At 47.2% G+C, this 17966-nt stretch overlaps 1 protein-coding gene across 2 annotated transcripts in view; it reads right to left on the minus strand.

Annotated features, from left to right (window-relative positions):
* Positions 1 to 17966, minus strand: part of WDR76 (WD repeat domain 76) — a 78896-nt gene that overhangs the window by 17693 nt on the left and 43237 nt on the right. The gene's annotated exons all lie outside the window — the stretch shown is intronic.

Genomic DNA, 17966 nt, shown 5'->3' on the forward strand with positions numbered 1-17966 from the left:
ACAAGCATGGAGCCGGATGGGAAGCAAGGCCGCCGGGATTAGAACCAGAGCACATATGGGACCCTGATGTGTGCAAGACAAGGACTTTAGCTGCTTGGTTACCATGCCAGGCCCCACTTTCTTCCAATTTTCAATCCAACAATAACAACTCACATTTAATTTTAATAATGGCCATGTTTTTGCCAACAGCAAACTGGACTCTATAAATTACTGTTCACATAATTTCAGTTCGTGAAATCCTCAGGGAATGAGAAATCTACTCTTCATTCCAGACACAGCGTTAACCCTTCACTATCAAAACCAGGATGGCTATCATTTCCTGAGATTTCTGGGACAGCATTGTGGTACATCATATTAATCCACCCTGTGACACCAGCATCCCCATATGAACCCCAGTTCGAGTCCTGTCTGCTTCACTTCCAATCCAGCTCCCTGTGCCTGGAAAGCCATTAAAGACAGTGCAAGTAGTTACGTGTTATCACCAAAATGACAGCCTGGACCAAATTCCTGGCTCCTGATTCCTGTCTGGCCGTTGTAGCCATTTAGGGTTGAGCAGGCTGTTTTTTTTTTTTCTTCATTTTTGACAATCTTTAGATAGTTACTTGGGGAACAAAGGGTCAAGGGCTACAGGAAAAGGGATAAGACTATTATTTCCAAGGTATTGCTTTTTTTTTCCTTTCTGTATCTGGGGTAAAGGGGAGGTAAAGGGAGAAGCCCCACCCAGCCTCCCACCCATCCCAGGTCCCGGATGTGGGGCATGCTCCGAAGGTTCTGCTGAAGTGGTTTTTGATAATTCAACAGTTATGAATTACTGCCAATCTCGCCATTCCAAGCACGATGAAATCGCTGTAGAATCCAACGGTTGATGTAGTCCACTTTAAAGTCTCTATTTGCCCAGATTATCACGGTCAACACATGGCTGGGGTAGTTGACTGAACTGCTCTGTCCTGCGTCCTCTGTTGTGGTAGCAGGTGTCCTCTGCAGGTTCCAATGGACTGCCATATACTTCATGTACACCTGGATATGCTGTGCATTGCTTCGTCTGAGCCTCTGAGGTAGCTCAGCTTTGACACTTGCATTCCATGGCAGACCATGGAACCTGCACTTCTCTTCATGATTGGGGTTCTGAGTCCAGCAGTTCAGTTGGGGAGATCCCCAAAGAAACTGCATCTGAGGTGATCCCAGACCTGATTCTCGTGTGTGCTTGCCAGTACAGGGTCCGGCACAGTCTATCGCCCCAATCAGCATCTTCGCATGCTGGTTGTTGGGTTTTTGCAATTGCTGGGTCAGTTCTGTTTCCAGCCCTGTCTTCCACGCGAGCCAATGGGTGTTGCAGTCCAGCCTGATTCTGCAGAGCACACACTCGACCCTCAAACAAACCAGTGGGAGCTGCAGCCTAGTCAGGGCTACTCCCAATAACCCCCACCAGGCCTGCCCCCTGCCCTGGTTCCCACACTCACCAGTATGTACCGCAGACTTGTTCAGTCTGTTCCACATCCCATTAGCTCTTCTACATGTCAATGGACATTGAAGCCCAGTTCAACCCAACCAGGACCACCATCCAGCCCACATACCTGCTGGTGGGTACCATTCTGTCCCCCCACCCCAGCCCCTGTCCTGGTTTTCATGCTCTGCAGTGGGAGTAATAACCCAAGAGGGAGGTGCCCACTATTTCCCTTCTAGGCCACTTCCACCCCCAGATCATGCCCTCTCCAGGTGGTTCTGCAGTTTAACTTGACAAAATTAGCCCTTAGTGCCAGCATCTGCCATCTGATGCTGTGGCAAAGCCCAACCAACCCTCACCCATTGTGGTTTATGCTTGCAACAGTAGAGACAATCAGTCAAGCCTGACTCTTCCCTGATCTGGCTCACATGAGGCGCACAGGTGTTGTAGCCCTGCCCGGTCTGGTCTGCCTGCATCCCAACTCATGCTCTCCAGTGGGCAAGGTGTTCCAGCAGGGGAACCTCCACATTCCCCCTACCAGCTTTACTCCCTCCCTCCCTGGTTCCTACATGTGCTAGTTGGGTGCTTCAGCCCAGTCTGACATGGCCCGCCTCACCTCGGCATTTGCCAGTGGGTGTTGTCGCCTGGCCCAGCCCGGCCCACCCCCAATTCCAGCTCATGAGGGTTACAGTCTAGCCCAGCCCAGCCCAGCAGCACATGTGTACCAAACCCAGCTGTAATGTATACTGGTATGTGTTGCGACCATACCTGGCCCGATCCACACTCTGTTCTGGTGCTCGGATTCACCAGTGGATGATGTGAACTGATTCAGCCTGGTCTGCCCCCGATCCGTGCTACATGTATGCCACTGGGTACCTTTCCTGGTCTGGGCTGCTCCTCATCATGTCTCCCGCACTCACCTGCAGGGTCTGTGTCCTGCCAGAAGAGTTGCCCAGGCTCCTCCATCAGAACCCCTCCCAGTGCCAGATCTCACACATACCAGTGAGTCCATGAGCCAGCCTACTTAGGCCACCTTCTGTCCTAGTAGAAACAGCGGCCTTTCCTGTTTGGCCTTCAACCCAATCTGGTCCTTACTGTTGGATGTTTCAGTCCAGCCAAGGCTCATTCATACCCAGACACAGCTCACACATGGCTCAGTAGGGCAGAGACCTAGCCTAGTCCATCCTACACCTACCCTGGTCCTCCAGGACACCAGATGGTGTTGGAGTCTAGCCTGGCTCGGTGCGCCCAGCCCCAGTCCACACTTGTGCCAAGGGACACTGCAGCCATATCCAGACCAGGACACAGCCCCCACACTCACCAGTGGGACCCTCAACCCAGCTAGGGTGTCCTCTTAGCTCCCTAACTGGGCCTGTTTCCAGCCATAGATTACGCGCATGCCAGTGGTTGCTCTCATCCAGCTTGGCATGGCCCCTCACCTGGCTCTTACACCGACTGGTCTACATGAGCCAGGGATACCAGGCCACAGCATCGAAGGTATACCTGGTATCCCTGGTATCTACATGAGCCTGGTACCCCTGGCTCATGTAGACCAGTCGGTGTAAGAGCCAAGCTCAGCATGACCTGTGCTCCATCCTGATTTCTATTTTTACCTGTGAGCTAAGATTTGCTCGGCCCTGCCTAGCAGGCTAAGATTTTACTTTGTCCCTCTGTATAATTTTTGACTTGAAAATAAATTTGATTGTTTTTGAAAAAGTTACACCAGGAGAAAGAGAGGGGAGAGCTCTTTTAATTGCTGGTTCCCTCCCCAGATTGTCTCAACGGCCAACACAGGACCAGGCCAAAGAAATGAGCCAGGAATCTTACCCAAGTCTCTCATGTGGATTAACAGCTCAAACACTTGGGCCATCTTACACTACTTTTCCTCAGGATTTGGAATGGAAACGGAGCCTTTTAAATAAAATTAAAATGAACTTTTTAAAAAATATGTTGTCCTGTAAATACTCCATGAAATGCATGCACTTGAATTTTCATATTAATATGATTATTTTTAAAGATGATTCTTTCTACACGGCATCACTTTTCAGATTTCAGTGATTATTTTCCTAGGCCCTATGGCACATCATGAACCAAAGCAACTATTGCACCCAAATCTGACTCTGCTCAAATATAGTCATACATTCCTTTTCCTTTTATTTTCTTAGTTTTCAAATACTGATTTATTTGAAAGGCAGAATTAACAGAGAGAGGGAAAGAGACAGAAAAAGAGAGAGAGATCCATCTTCAAACCATGGGTTCCTCAAATGATTCATTCCTCAAATGGCCACGATAGCTGGGGCCAGGCAAGAACTAAACCAGAAACTCCATCAGATCTCTTATGTGGGCAGAGGGGCCCAAGCACCTGGAGCATCTTCTGATGCTTTCCCAGGGACTTTAGCAGGGAGCTGAGTTGCAGGGGAGAAGTCAGGACTTGAACTGATGCATGTACAGGATGTCTGCATTCTTAGTAGTAGCAACACCTCAACCTGATGTGCCACAACACTGGGATCCCCCACTTATTAAATAGTAAAACAAAGACGAGGGGCATAGACCTTTGCCTGCGACGCTGGCATCCCACAGGGCACCAGGTTCATGTTCCAGCTGCTCATTCCTGATCTGGCTGCCTGCTTATGGCCTGGGAAGGCAGCAGAAGATAACTTACGTCCTTTGGTCTCAGCACCCACGTGGATGACCTGGAAAAATTCCTGGCTCATAGCTTCGGATTGGATTGGATTAGCTCAGATCGCCTAGGCTCAGCTTGCCTCAGTTCTGGCCAATGTGGTCACTGGGGTACTGAACCAGCAGATGCAAGATCTGTATCTCTCCTTCTGTAACTTAGCCTTTCAAATGAAAATAAAAATAATCTTAAAAAACAAAATCAGGCAGGGCCTGGCATGATGGCCCAGTGGCTAAATCGTTATCTTGCAGGAGCTGGGATTCCATATGGGTCCCAGTTTGTATCCCAGCTGCTCCACTTCCCATCCAGCTCCCTGTCTGTGGCCTGGGAAAGCAGTGGAGGACGGCCCAAAGCCTTGGGCCCCTGCACCTGCATGGGAGACCTGGAAGGGACTCCTGGCTTTGGATCAGCTCAGCTCTGGCCACTGCAACCACTAGGGGAATGGATAGGGTATGAAAGATCCCCTCTGTCTCTCCTTCTCTTTGTAATTCTGCCTTTATAATAAATTAATCTGTTTTTCTAAAGTAAATAAAAACAAATGAAATTTTCTCTTTTAAATGAAAGAGAGAGACAAGAACGGAGAGAAAAGGAAATTGCAATCACACACTCTATTCTAATAACCAAGATGTGCCATTGTTGGCATCGTTGAATGTCTAAGAGAAACAAAATGTGGGCCCGGCACAGTAGCCTAGTGGCTAAAGTCCTCGCCTTGCACACCCAGGATCCCATGGGGCGCCAGTTCTAATCCCAACAGCCCTGCCTCCCATCCAGCTCCCTACTTGTGGCCTGGGAAAGCAATCGAGAACGGCCCAAGGCTCAAGCTCCTGGCTCCTGGCTTCAGATCAACTCAGCTCAGCCGCTGCTAACACCTGAGGAGTGAACAAGGTATGGAAGATCTTCTCTGTCTCTCCTCCTCTCTGTGTACTTGACTTTCCAATAGAAATAAACCTTAAAAAAAAATGAAACAAACAAAATCATTCCTTATAGGGGTGGTGAGGCACAGCAGGTAAAATCGCTTCTTGGACCACCGGCAGTTCTAGTTCAAGGCCAAGCTGCTCTGCTTTCATGCACCTGCCTGTAATGTTCATGCAAAAGGAAACGAAAATGGATCCAAGCATTTGGGGCCTGCCATTCATTAGAGAAACCTAGATGGAGTTCTGGCTCCTGAGTTCCTAACTCCTGGCTTGGGCATGGCTTAGATATAGCGGTTGCTGACACTTGGGAAGTGAACCAGAATACAGAAGATGGCCCTCCAAGAATAAATCAAGATGGCGGAATAAGGTAAGGACACATTTAAACAGAGAAACATTAGCCAGTGTGAAGCAGAGAGGGCACATTCCACGATATAGGAGAGGACTGAATGACAGCAAAGGGGTACCTGGAAACTGACAGACACAGGACAGCAGCAAAAACAACAGTGTGGTGTTGCAGTGACCGATACCCCAGCGGCATTCGGCAAGCAACAATCTCAACTGCACCAGCAGCCGGAACTCCATCAGCAACAAAGTGGGAAGGTATGCTCACCGGGAGCTCAGGAGGTGAACTCAGAAAAAACTGCTTGCCCTGCTAGTCTTTTTTTATTCGACCAGGAGCAGAGACAAAGGGGCAGGTCTCAGAGGGGCAGTGCAGAAACAGGGTGGATTTCACAGCCCAGTCACCCTCTAGAGCCAAAGTGGGAACCATTTTGTTTAAGGAGGCAAGCGTTATGGGGCAGGACTGGGCATGCATGGAGCTGGGAGTGAACTCATTTCTGGCTCAGTGAACTGCAACAATGTGGTATCCTACAGGTACTACCCAAGACCTGACGGCCAGATCAAGAACTGTAATAGGCACATCAGGCACCATTTTGCACACTGTGGCAAAAGCTTTAAGACTGCAGGGACAACAGTGAGCTGTGCATGCACTGAGCTGGGAGTGAATTCACTGAGCTCAGTGCATTGCAGTGGTCCCATAAGGAAAATAAGACCGACTTTGGCATTGTACGGGTCAAAATAGGCCTGTGTGGCACCCAGACCTAACAGCCACCGGATTCCAGCAAGATCAGCACCAACAACAACCTAGCTATATAGGACTCCTGGTGTCTCCCTAATCCTGAGAACTGCTCCAACCAGAAGTGGGAAAAGGTTGTACAGACAACGGTGCAGCCTCAGCACGGTATCACAGAAGGTGGAGAGTGGTGAGCCAGGAATTTAGGCAATGAAGACCTTGGTGGAAGTCCAACATAAAAATCCAGACCTGGAACTCGCTGGAAGAACTGGCACAAGTGATTGCAAAGAGCCATGTACCAACCACAATAAGTACAACTGAACCGTAGACCTGTGAGTGACACAGCTTAGAAACCTACCCCAAGGAGAAGAATCTGACACTCAGAAGTACAATGACCAAGAGCAAAAAAAGATGAATATTACTGAAGACTCCCCTACAAAGGAGCAAAACCTTTTGCCAATCTCAGAGTTCACTGAGGAAGAAGACATCAAGAAAATGGGGAATGCAGAATTCAAAGTGCTTGTTTTAAAGCTTCTTATCAGCAACGAAAAGCACGTAATATAGGAGTTCAAGGAATTTAAGGAACACATCACACAGGAAATGAATCAAATGAAACCTGATATATCACAAATGAAGAATACAGTGGAACAAATTGAAAGTACAGTGGAGAGTCTATACACTAGAATGAAGAAAGCAGAAGAAAGACTCTCAGAATTGCAAGATATTTCCTGACACCAGGGGAAACAAACAAAAAGCTGGAAGCAGAGCTGGACCAAGCTAAAAAAAAAAAAAAAATAGTATTCAAGAATTGAAAGACACTATTAAAAGGACAAATATAAAATTTATGGGAGTCCCATAATTTCCCTAAGCTAGAGACAGAACTGGGAAACAACATTCAGGAGGGGCACAGACCAACAGGCTTGACCAAAAGCAATCTTCACCAAGACACATGATCATCAAGCTCTCTACAATGGAACATAAGGAAAAGGTCCTTAAATGTGCACATGAAAAACATCAATTGACATATAAAGAAATGCCAATTAAACTCACAGGAGACCTCTTACAGGAAACTACTGACCAGAAGAGAATGGAGTGACATATTCCAGATTCTAAGAGTAAAATACTGTCGACCCAAGATAACATAGCCAGCAAAACTTTCCTTTGTCTTTGAAAAGGAAATAAAATTTTCCCACAGTGAAGAAAAGTTAAAAGAATATGTCTCTTCTGAGCCCGGTACAGTGGCCTATCGGCTAAAGTTCTCACCTTGAACGCACCGGGATCCCATATGGGCACTGGTTCTAATTGCGGTGGCCCCACTTCCCATCCAGCTCCCTACTTGTGGCCTGGGAAAGCAACCGAGGACAACCCAAAGCCTTAGGAACCTGCACCCATGTGGGAGACCTGGAAAAAGCTCCTGGCTCCTGGCTTCGGATCAGCACAGCTCTGGCCATAGTGGTCACTTGGGGAGTGAATCATTGGATGAAAGATCTTTCTCTTTGTCTCTCCTTCTCTCTGAATATCTGCCTTTCCAATAAAAATAAATATTTAAAAAAAAATATGCCTCTTCCAAACATGACCTACACATGTATGAGAACTGTGTCCAGGAGTGGGTCAAGTGGAGGAACTTGGGAAACTCCCCTGGTGGGTCATAGCTCCCACTGGTGAACACATGGTCCAGACTTGGGGGTCGGACAAGCCAAGCAAAGTAGCTCCAATGGCTGGCTAATGTGTGGGTTGGTAATGCAACGGGGTGGACCAGGCAGGACTGAGCAAACCTTAGCTCACAAGCAAAATTAGAAATCTGGATGGAGCATAGGTCATGCCGAGCTAGACTCTTACACTGACTGGTCTGCATGAGCCAGGGATGCTAGGCCACAGTGTGTAAGGCAAGGGCCGGGACAGGTGAGGGGCTGTGCCAAGCTGAGTCAGAGCAACCACTGGCATATGCGTAATCTATGGCTGGGAACAGGCCCAGTTGGGGAGCTAAGGGGACACCCCAGCTGGGTGGAGGTTTCCACCAAGGAGCACGGGGCTAGAATGGGGGCTGCATTCTGATCAGTAAACAGTTATAGTGTCACTTAGCACAAGTGTGGACTGGGAGTAGATGCACTAGACTCCAACACCATCTTGTGCTCTGGAGGACCAGGGCAGATGTGGGATGGACTAGGCTAGGTCTCAGCCCCTACTGAACCATGTGTGAGCTGTATGTGGGTATGGACGAGCCATGGCTGGGCTGAAACATCCAACAGTAAGAACTAGATTGAGTTGAAGGTCAGTCAGGAAAAGCCACTGTTCCTGCTAGGACAGTAGGTAAACTGAGTAGGGCTGGCTCATGGACCCACTGGTATGCGCGAAATCTGGCATTGGGAGGGGTTCTGATGGAGAAGCCTGGGCAACTCTTCTGGCAGGACACAGACCCTGCAGGTAAGCGCAAGAAGCATGGAAGGAAACAGCCCAGAACAGGCCATGGAAAGTTTCCCACTGGCATACATTTGGCAGACCAGGCTGAATCAGTTCACATCATCCACTGGCGAACCCAAGTACCAGAACAGAGTGTGGGTCGAGCCAGGTATGGTCACGACAAAAACCAGTGCACATTATGGAATGCCAAGGTTAGGTTACCTTTACAGGATGTGACCGCAGCGCCCAACCAGTGAGAACCAGGAAGGGGGGGCAGAGCTCGGCAGGGGGAATATAGGGGTGCTCCCCTGCTGGATGGCTACTCCCACTGGAGAGCGTGAGCTGGGAAGGGTACAGACCAGACTAGGCAGGGCTACAACACCTGTGTGCCTCATGTGAGCTAGATCAGGGAAAAGCCAGGCTGGGCCGACTGTTCGTACTGGTCCAAGCATAAATCGGAGTGGGTGAGAGTTGGTTGGGCTTTGCCACAGTATCAACTGGCAGATGCTGGCACTAGGGGCTAATTCTGTCAAGTTAAACTGCAGAACCACCTGGAGAGTGCATGATCTGGGGGTGGAAGTGGCCTAGAAGGGAAATTAGTAGACTCCGCCCTCTTGGGTTACCACCCTCTACTGGAGGGCATGAAAACCAGGACAGGGGCTGGGGTGGCTAGACAGATAGGCAACCAACATCTGTGTGGGCTGGATAGTGGGGCTTGTTGGGTTGAACTTGGCTTCAGTGTCCATTGACATGTATGACATGTATGAGATGTGGGACAGACTGGACTAGTTGGCTGCACATACTGGCAAACCAGGGTAGGGGGCAGGCCTGGTGGGGGTTATTGTGGGTCGCTTCAACTAGGCTGCAGCTCCCACTGGTTTATGCGAGGGCCGAGTGTGTGCTGGGCAGAACCAGGATGGACTGCAACACACATCGGTTCGCGTGGAAGACAGCGCTGAAAATAGAACCAACCCAGCAATTGCAACCACCAGCTGATCAGGACGATGGACTGTGCTGGGCCCTGTGCTTGCTAGTACATACAAGAATCTGTCTGGGGACACCTCAAAGTTTCTTTGGAGATCTCCCCATTTGAACTGCAGGACTCAGAACCCTAACCATGAAAAGACAGAGGACAGAACAAGTCAATCAACCACCTCAGCCATATGTTGGCAGTGAAATACTGCGCAAACGGAGACTCTAAGATGGACCATGTCAAACAGTGGATTCTTCAAAGACCTCATCGTGCTTACAATGGTGAGATTGGGAGCAATTCATAACTGTTGAACCATCAAAACCACTTGAGCAAGACCCTCGGAGCAGCCCCACATCAAGGACCTGGGGTGGGTGGGAGACTGGGTGGGGCTTCTCCCTTAAAATCTCCCTTTACCTCAGATACATGAAGGAAACAATGCGGAAATAACAGACTTACCCACTTTCCTGTAGCCCTTGAACCTTTTTACCCGAATTAACTATGTAAAGATTGTCAAAATACAATTAAAAAAAAATGGAAAAAGAAAAAAATGCCCTACAAAGGATACTTAAAGATGTTCTCTTGACAGAGAAGAGGAAGAACACCCACCAAAAGCAAAGGCAAATATGAAGAACATCCCAGTAAAATAACAGAAGACTAAATCAATGAACAACCCACTGCTAAAATGACAGGATCAAATTACCACCCATTTCATATTAACCCTGAATATAAATGATTTAAACTCATTAATCAAATGCCACAGATTAGTAGACTGCATTAAAATAACAAAAACCATCTATTTGTGGCCTTCAGGAGACATATCTTACCAACAAAGATCAGCGAAAACTATCTCTCACAGATTTTTTTTTAAGTTTCATCTCTTCCAGTTTTTCTCATTAAATTCTTCAATGACTCATAGATCATACAGTAGCATCATTTTCTTCAAGAACATTCCTGATTTTCATTTCTTCAGTGACACATTAGTCATTCAGTAGCAAGTTATTTAACTTCATGATCTTGTTAATTTTTTTTCTTCCTGTTGTTGATTTTGTTTTGTGGCTTTTTATTTAAGGGGATGTAACTGTAATTTAGACTATCATATCCAGATGTGAGGATACAATGCAATATGCATCTCTACTTTCAGATCAAAGATGGACTCCCAATGAAACTGTTAACTCTATATTGACAACAGGATGCTGGTCTCTCTGCCATTGTCCATGCCCACAATAATGGACATATGAATGTCTATAAAGAACTATACTATGGTAATAATATAGAGGAACTCATTGATGGGGGAGGGAATTACGGAGGGGATATGAGAAATCTCAGGGCCTATAGAACTGTAACAAAATAATAATAAGGGAAAAAAAGATAACACTGAAAAAAAGTTAAAAAAAAAATTAAAAAAGAAGATGGCCCTCCTGCTTGCTCTCGCTCTCTGTTCTGCCTTTCAAATAAATATTTAAAACAAAAATGAGGGCCCAGTGCATAGCCTACTGGATGAAATCCTCGCCTTGCATGGGCCAGGATCCTATATTGGCACAGGTCTGTGTCCCAGCTACTCCACTCTCCATCCAGCTCTCTGCTTGTGGCTTGGGAAAGCAGTAAAAGATGCCCCAAATCCTTGGCACCTTGTGTCTACATGGGAGACCCTGGAAGATACTCGGGGCTCCTGGCTACAGATCGGATCAGCTCCAGCACTGGCCACTGCGGCCACTTGGGAAGTGAATCGTCAGACGGAGGATCTTCCTCTCTGTACATCTGACTTTCCAATTATCAGAAAAAAAAAAAAGAGCATCCGTGATGCCGCTGCATCCAATCCAGCTTAACTGATAGAACTACCCACAGCCTAGGGAAGCCTGGAGCCACATGTGCAGGCAGTGGTCACCAAAACCCCTGCTGCCACTGCAGCCAGCCTGGCTGGGAAGTGTCCAAGGCCAAGGGAGGCTCGCAGCAGGCAGCCCATGTTTCCACTGCTGGTTGGCTGTGGATGCCTCAGGATGTTTTTGCTTTAAGGTTTTTGTTTTTTTTTAATTGGAAAGTCAGATCTACAGAGAAAAGAAGAAACGGAAAGATCTTTCATCCACCAGATCACTCCAGGAGCCAGGAATTTCTCCCGGGTCTCCCACGCAGGTGCAGGGTCCCAAGGCTTTGGGCCATCCTCAACTGCTTTCCCAGGCCACAAGCAGGGAGCTGGAAAAGAAGTGCAGCCGCCAGGATACGAACCAGGACATATATGGGATCCCAGCACATGTTAGGTGAAGAGTAAAACCACTAGGCTATCGCGCTGGGCCTGACACCTCAGGGTGTTCAACCTCGGGCATCAGATTCAAGGATCTGAGTCAGACCTGAAGGACATGTTGCATGTTAGGCCACCTCTTTTGTTGACTCTAGTACAAAGCAGAGGAATTTACCCAGGTGTGCACGAAAGACAAGCCTATCTCACGACCTGGGGGAAGCAGCAAAGAACGATCTGGGAGTACCAATTCCTACTATCTACGTAGGAGACTTGAATGGAGTCTTGGCTCCAGGCTTTAGCTTGGCCCATACCTGGACACTGCAGCCATCTACAGGGTGGCCAGAGGATGGAAGATCTCCCTCATTCTATGTAACGCTAACCTTCAAATTACTTTTTAACTTATTTAGAGAAGGGGGGGATCCAAAGTGATGACTCAGTGGGCAAATTTTTGTCTTTCGTGTGCCAGGATCACATATACATGCCGGTTCTTATTCCAGCTGCTCCACTTCCCTTCCAGCTCCCTGTCTGTGGCCTGGGATGGCAGAAGAGGATGGCCCAAAGCCTTGGGACCCTGCAGCTAAGTGGGAGACCTGGAAGAGGCTCCGGGCTCCTGGCTTCAGATCGGCTCGGCTGTGGCAGATGCAGTCACTTGGGGAATAAATCAGCAGACGGAAGATCTTTCTGTCTCTCCTCCTCTCTGTGTATCTGGCTTTGAAACAAAATAAACAAAATAAACAAACAAATCTTTTTTTTTTTTTTTTTTTTTAAGTTCAAAGCCAGAACCTTGGCAAAACCTCTGCCTGAAATGCCAACATCTCATATAGGCACTAGTTCAAACCCCAGTTGCTTCAGTTCCAATCCAGCTCCCTGCTAATGGCCTGGGAGAGCAGACAAAGATGGCCTAAACCCCTGGGCCCCTATATCAATATATGAGACAAGGAAGACATTCCAGACTCCTAGCTTTGAACAGACCTAACTCTGGGGAAGACAGCCATTTCAGGAGTCAGTCAGCAGATGGAAGATCTCTGTCCTCCTCTTTGCAATTCTGCCTTTCAAATAACAAATAAATCTTTAAAAAAAAATAGTTCATCTATCAAAACTACTTGAGCAGTGCCCTTGGAGTATGCCCCACGTTGAGGATTTGGGATGGGTGAGAGGCTGGGTGGGGCTTCTCCCTTTATCTTCCCATTTGCCCCAGATACAGAAAAAATAATAATAATGTGGAGCCAAAAAATTAGTTCATGCTTGGTTGGGGTTTAATACTGTGGTACAGAATACTAAGCTGCTACCTGTAAAAAGGGCATACCATGGGCCCGGCGGCGTGGCCTAGCGGCTAAAGTCCTTGCCTTGAATGCCCCGGGATCCCATATGGGCGCCGGTTCTAATCCCGGCAGCTCCACTTCCCATCCAGCTCCCTGCTTGTGGCCTGGGAAAGCAGTTGAGGACGGCCCAATACATTGGGACACTGCACCCGCGTGGGAGACCCGGAAGAGGTTCCAGGTTCCCGGCATCGGATCGGCGCGCATCGGCCCATTGCGGCTCACTTGGGGAGTGAAACATCGGATGGAAGATCTTCCTCTCTGTCTCTCCTCCTCTCTGTATATCTGGCTGTAATAAAATGAATAAATCTTTAAAAAAAAAAAAAAAAGGGCATACCATATGAGCACATATTCAACTGCTGGCTATTCCACTTTCAATCCAGACCCTACTGATGTGCCTGGGTGCTTATCACTAACATGGAAGACTTGGACAGAACTCCAAGCTCCTAGATTTTCCAAGATCCTAGATTTGGCTTTGTTCTGCTGTTACAGCATTCTGTGGTGTGAACTAGTAGACAGAAAATCTCTATTTTCCTTTCCTTCTAACTCTGCCTTTCCAACAAATATTTAAAAATAAGTAACTGATGGGGCTGGCACAATGGCTCAAATTGCTAATCCTTGGGCCCAGCATGGTAGCCTAGTGGCTAAAGTCCTCATTTTTCACATGCCAGGATCCCATATGAGCGCCTGTTCTAATCCCAGCAGCCCCGCTTCCCATTCAGAACCCTGCTTGTGCCCTGGGAGAGCACTCTATAACGGTCCAAAGCCTTGAGACCCTGCACACACGTAGGAGACCCGGGGGAGGCTCCTTGCTCCTGGCTTCGTATCAGCTCTGCTCTGGACACTGGGGCCACTTGGGGAGTGAACCAGTAGATGCAAGACCTTTCTCTCTGTTGTTTGCCTTTCCAATAAAAATAAATAAAACTTACAAAAAACTGCTAATCCTCTGACTGCAAGCGCCAGCGTTTCACATGGGCACCAACTGGTGTCCCGGGCTGCTCCACTTCCCATCTAGCTCCCCACTTGTACCCTGGGAAACCAGTAGAGGACAGCCCAAAGCCTTAAGACTCTGCATCCATGTGGAAGATCCAGAATAAGCTCCTGGCTCCTGGTTTTGGATCAATTCACCTCCAGCCAATGTAAACATCTGAGAAGTGAACCAGCAGAGGGCAGATCTTTCTCTGTCTCTCCTCCTCTGCAAATTTCTTTTTTAAGATTTTTATTTTTATTGGAAAAGCAGATATACAGAGAGGAGGAGAGACAAAGAGAAAGATCTTCCATCCAGTGGTTCACTCCCCAAGCAGCTGCAACAGCTGGAGTTGAGCCAATCCGAAGCCAGGAGCCAGGCGCTTTTTCCAGGTCTCCCACATGGGTGCAGGATCTCAAGGCTTTGGGCCGTCCTCCACTGCTTTCCCAGACCACAAGCAGGGAACTGGATGGGAAGTGGGGCCACTGGGATTAGAAACAGCACCCTATGGGATCCCGGCGCATTCAAGGTGAGGACTTTAACCATTATGCTATCATACCGGGCCCTGTAAATTTTTAAGATTTATTTATTTTTTATTACAAAGTCAGACATATAGAGAAAAGGAGAGACAGAGAACATCTGTCCGATGATTCACTCCCCAAGTGAGCACAATGGCCAGTGCTGTGCCGATCCGAAGCCAGGAGCCAGGAACTTTCTCCAGGTCTCCCACACGGGTGCAGGGTCCCAATGCATTGGGTCGTCCTTGACTGCTTTCCCAGGCCACAAACAGGGAGCTGGATGGGAAGTGGAGCTGCCAGGATTAGAACCGGCGCCCATATGGGATCCCGGGGCATTCAAGGCAAGGACTTTAGCCGATAGGCCAGGCCGCCAGGCCCCAGGCCCTATAAATCTAATAAAAAATAAATAAATCCTTATATAAGTGATCCGTCGTAATAAAGAACTCCATACGAAATATGAAAGTTTTTAAGAAGTCACTTCAGGAGATGGCAAGCTAAGCCTCTACTTGCAATGCCAGCATCCAATATAAATGCCAGCTGGAGTCCAGGCTGCTTTACTTCCAATCCTGCTAATGTGCCTGGGAAAACAGGGGAAGTTGGTCCAAATGCTTGGAAACCTGGGAGCAGCTCCAGGCTCTTAGCTTTTGGATGGCCCAGTCCTGACTTTTGTGGCAATCTGTGGAGTGAACTGAAGATTTTCTGTCTCTACTCTTCTCTAACTCTTTCAAATAAAATTTTAAAAAAATCTTTAAAAAGTAATAAAGTCACTCCAAATCAAAAATGAACCACTATTATAAAAAAACATTCCAGGAGGAGCCAGCACTTGGCACAGAGTTAGATCCCCACTCCCAATCCAGATCCCTGCCAATGTATCCGGGACAGCAGTGGAAGATGGACCAGGCGCCTGAGCCGCAGGATCCATATGGAAGACCGGAGTGAAGTTCCGGCTCCTGGCTTCATCCTAGTCCTGCCCTGGCCCACACAGCTCTTGAGAATGAACCAGCAGATGGAAGATCTATTTCTATCTTTCCCTCTCTCTATAACTTAGCCTTCCAAATTAATAAATAAATCCTTTAAAAAAATTAAAGGAACATTACAGATATGTTTATTGTATGTAAACAGAAAGAAAGAGAAATAGAGAAGAAATTTAGAAAAATACTATGCAACACTCGCCATTTTTTAACTATACTTTAAGCTCATAAAAGAAATTCAGGTATAAGAAATTTTTGAACTTCCAGCATCTTTTCACACACAAAAAGAACTTATCTCCTTTATAGGAAAACTCATGAAACACAAAACCATGGTCATTAAGCTTTTATTTTTACACATATCTCAATCTGACGTTTCTTTTGACTGCGATTATTCTTACCCTCCAAGCACTCCTTTCTCCATCACCACATTCTGTTAACTATTTTTATTTGGCCTACCTAGACAGCACGTACATTGAGTTCTGTAACCACAGTTCCTATAGCTGTTTAATATTAAAGTGGAACAGCCAGGATTCCAGCCGGTGCTCCCCTATGAGATTGCTGACATCAGAGGCATCTGGTGCATCACAATGCTGGCCACCATTCTTGAATGCTTATATCATTGGCTGAAATACACCAGCAAGCAGCTGCTTGGTTTTTGTTTGTAAAGATTTTTAAAGAAAAAAATCATAAAAAAACAAAGGTTTATTTTTATTAGAAAGGCAGATCAGCTTTACATAGAGAAGTAGAAACAGAGAAAAAAATCTTTCAACCGCTAGTTCAATCCCCAAATGACCACAACAGCCAGAACTGAGTCAATCCAAAGCCAGGAGTCAGGAGCTTCTTCCGGGTCTCCCATGCAGGTAACAGGGTCCCAAGGCTTTGGGCCGTCCTCCACTGCTTTCCCAGGCCACAAGCAGGGTGCGGGATGGGAATTGGAGCAGCCGGGACACAAACTGGTGCCTATATGGGATCCCAGTGCTTACAAAGTAAGGATTTAGGCATGGAGCCATCACACTGGGAGCTGCTTGGTTTTTTCATTGTATTTTTTCAATGACAACTTACTTATTTTCATCTACTTGAAAGGCAGGGCAACAAAAAGACGGAAATGTTCCTTCCGTTGGTTCGCTCACCAAATGCCCACCAGGGATGGACCAGCGCAAGGCCTAGTGTGGGAATCTATCCAGGATCTCAAGGAGATGGTAGGGACTTAGTCACTCAAGCCACCCCCAGCTGCCTCCCACGCTGCAATGGTAGGAAGCTAGGTCAGGCAGGACTGGAACAGTTGGAACAGTAACTGCATTCAGATTCAGGAGTTCCCTGGCAACCAGTTTTATCCACATGAACTCATGTATATTGAAACTTCTTCAGTGTTTTTTTTTTCAGTGTTATTATTTGAAAGGCAGATTTTACAGAGAGGAGAGACATAAGATATTCCTTCTACTGTTTCAGTCTCCACATGGCTGCAACAACCAGAACTGAGCTGACTTGAAGCCAGGAACTTCTTTGTGGTCTCCCACATGGGAGAAGAGGATCAAGGACTTGAGCCATCCTCCACTGCTTTCCCAGGTTACAAACAGCTAGCTGAATCAGAAGTGGAGCAGCCCAGACATAAACCGGCACCCATATGGATGCCAGCACTGCAGGCAGAGGATTAGCACACTATGCCACTGTGCCACCTGCAGACAGAAATCTTACCTTCCCTGGTTTACTCCCCAATGGCCACATGGTTCAAGGTTACCTGGCTGCAGCCAAGAGCCTGAAACTTAATCTGGGTCTCCCACATGAGTGGCAAGGATTCAAGTACTTGGGCCACTATCTGCTGTTTTCCAGTGTATACTTAGCAAGAAGTTAGAACAGGAAGAGAGTCAAGGCTCAAATCCAAACACAACCTGAGCTGTGGGCATCCAGGCAGCATCTCACAGGATGCCCCCAAACACCCCAAGAATATTCTGTTACACTTTCTACTCCATTTAATAAATAGGCTTTGACTGTCTTTTTTTTTTTTTTTTAGCATTTATTTTTATTTTGAAAGGCAGAGGTACCAAGAGAGAAGCAGAGAGAGAGACATCTTCCATATGCTGGTTTATCCCCAAATGGCTGCCATGGCTAGACCTGGGCCAATGCCAAACCAGAAGCCAGGAATTTCCTCTGGGTCTCCCACATGGGCACAGGGACCCAAGCACTTGATCCATATTCTGACACTCTCCCAGGCACATTAGCAGGGAGCTGGATAGAAGTGAAGCAGATGAAACATCAACCAGTACCCATATGTGATGCCACTGTGCAGGCAGAGGCTTAACCTACCCTGCCATGGCATAGGCCCCTAGGTTTCCTTTCTATGGGCTTCTCTCTTAAGGCTTTTCATCTATTCTGAGGATTGCCTTAAAAATTCCTCATGTCTGTAATTCAATTTTTAGTAGTGTCTATTCTGCTTTCTAATATCTCAATTTTTAATATCATTTGAATTTCAATGTT

This window comes from Ochotona princeps, chromosome 6 (genome assembly GCF_030435755.1).
Source record: "Ochotona princeps isolate mOchPri1 chromosome 6, mOchPri1.hap1, whole genome shotgun sequence".
Classification (NCBI taxonomy): domain Eukaryota; kingdom Metazoa; phylum Chordata; class Mammalia; order Lagomorpha; family Ochotonidae; genus Ochotona; species Ochotona princeps.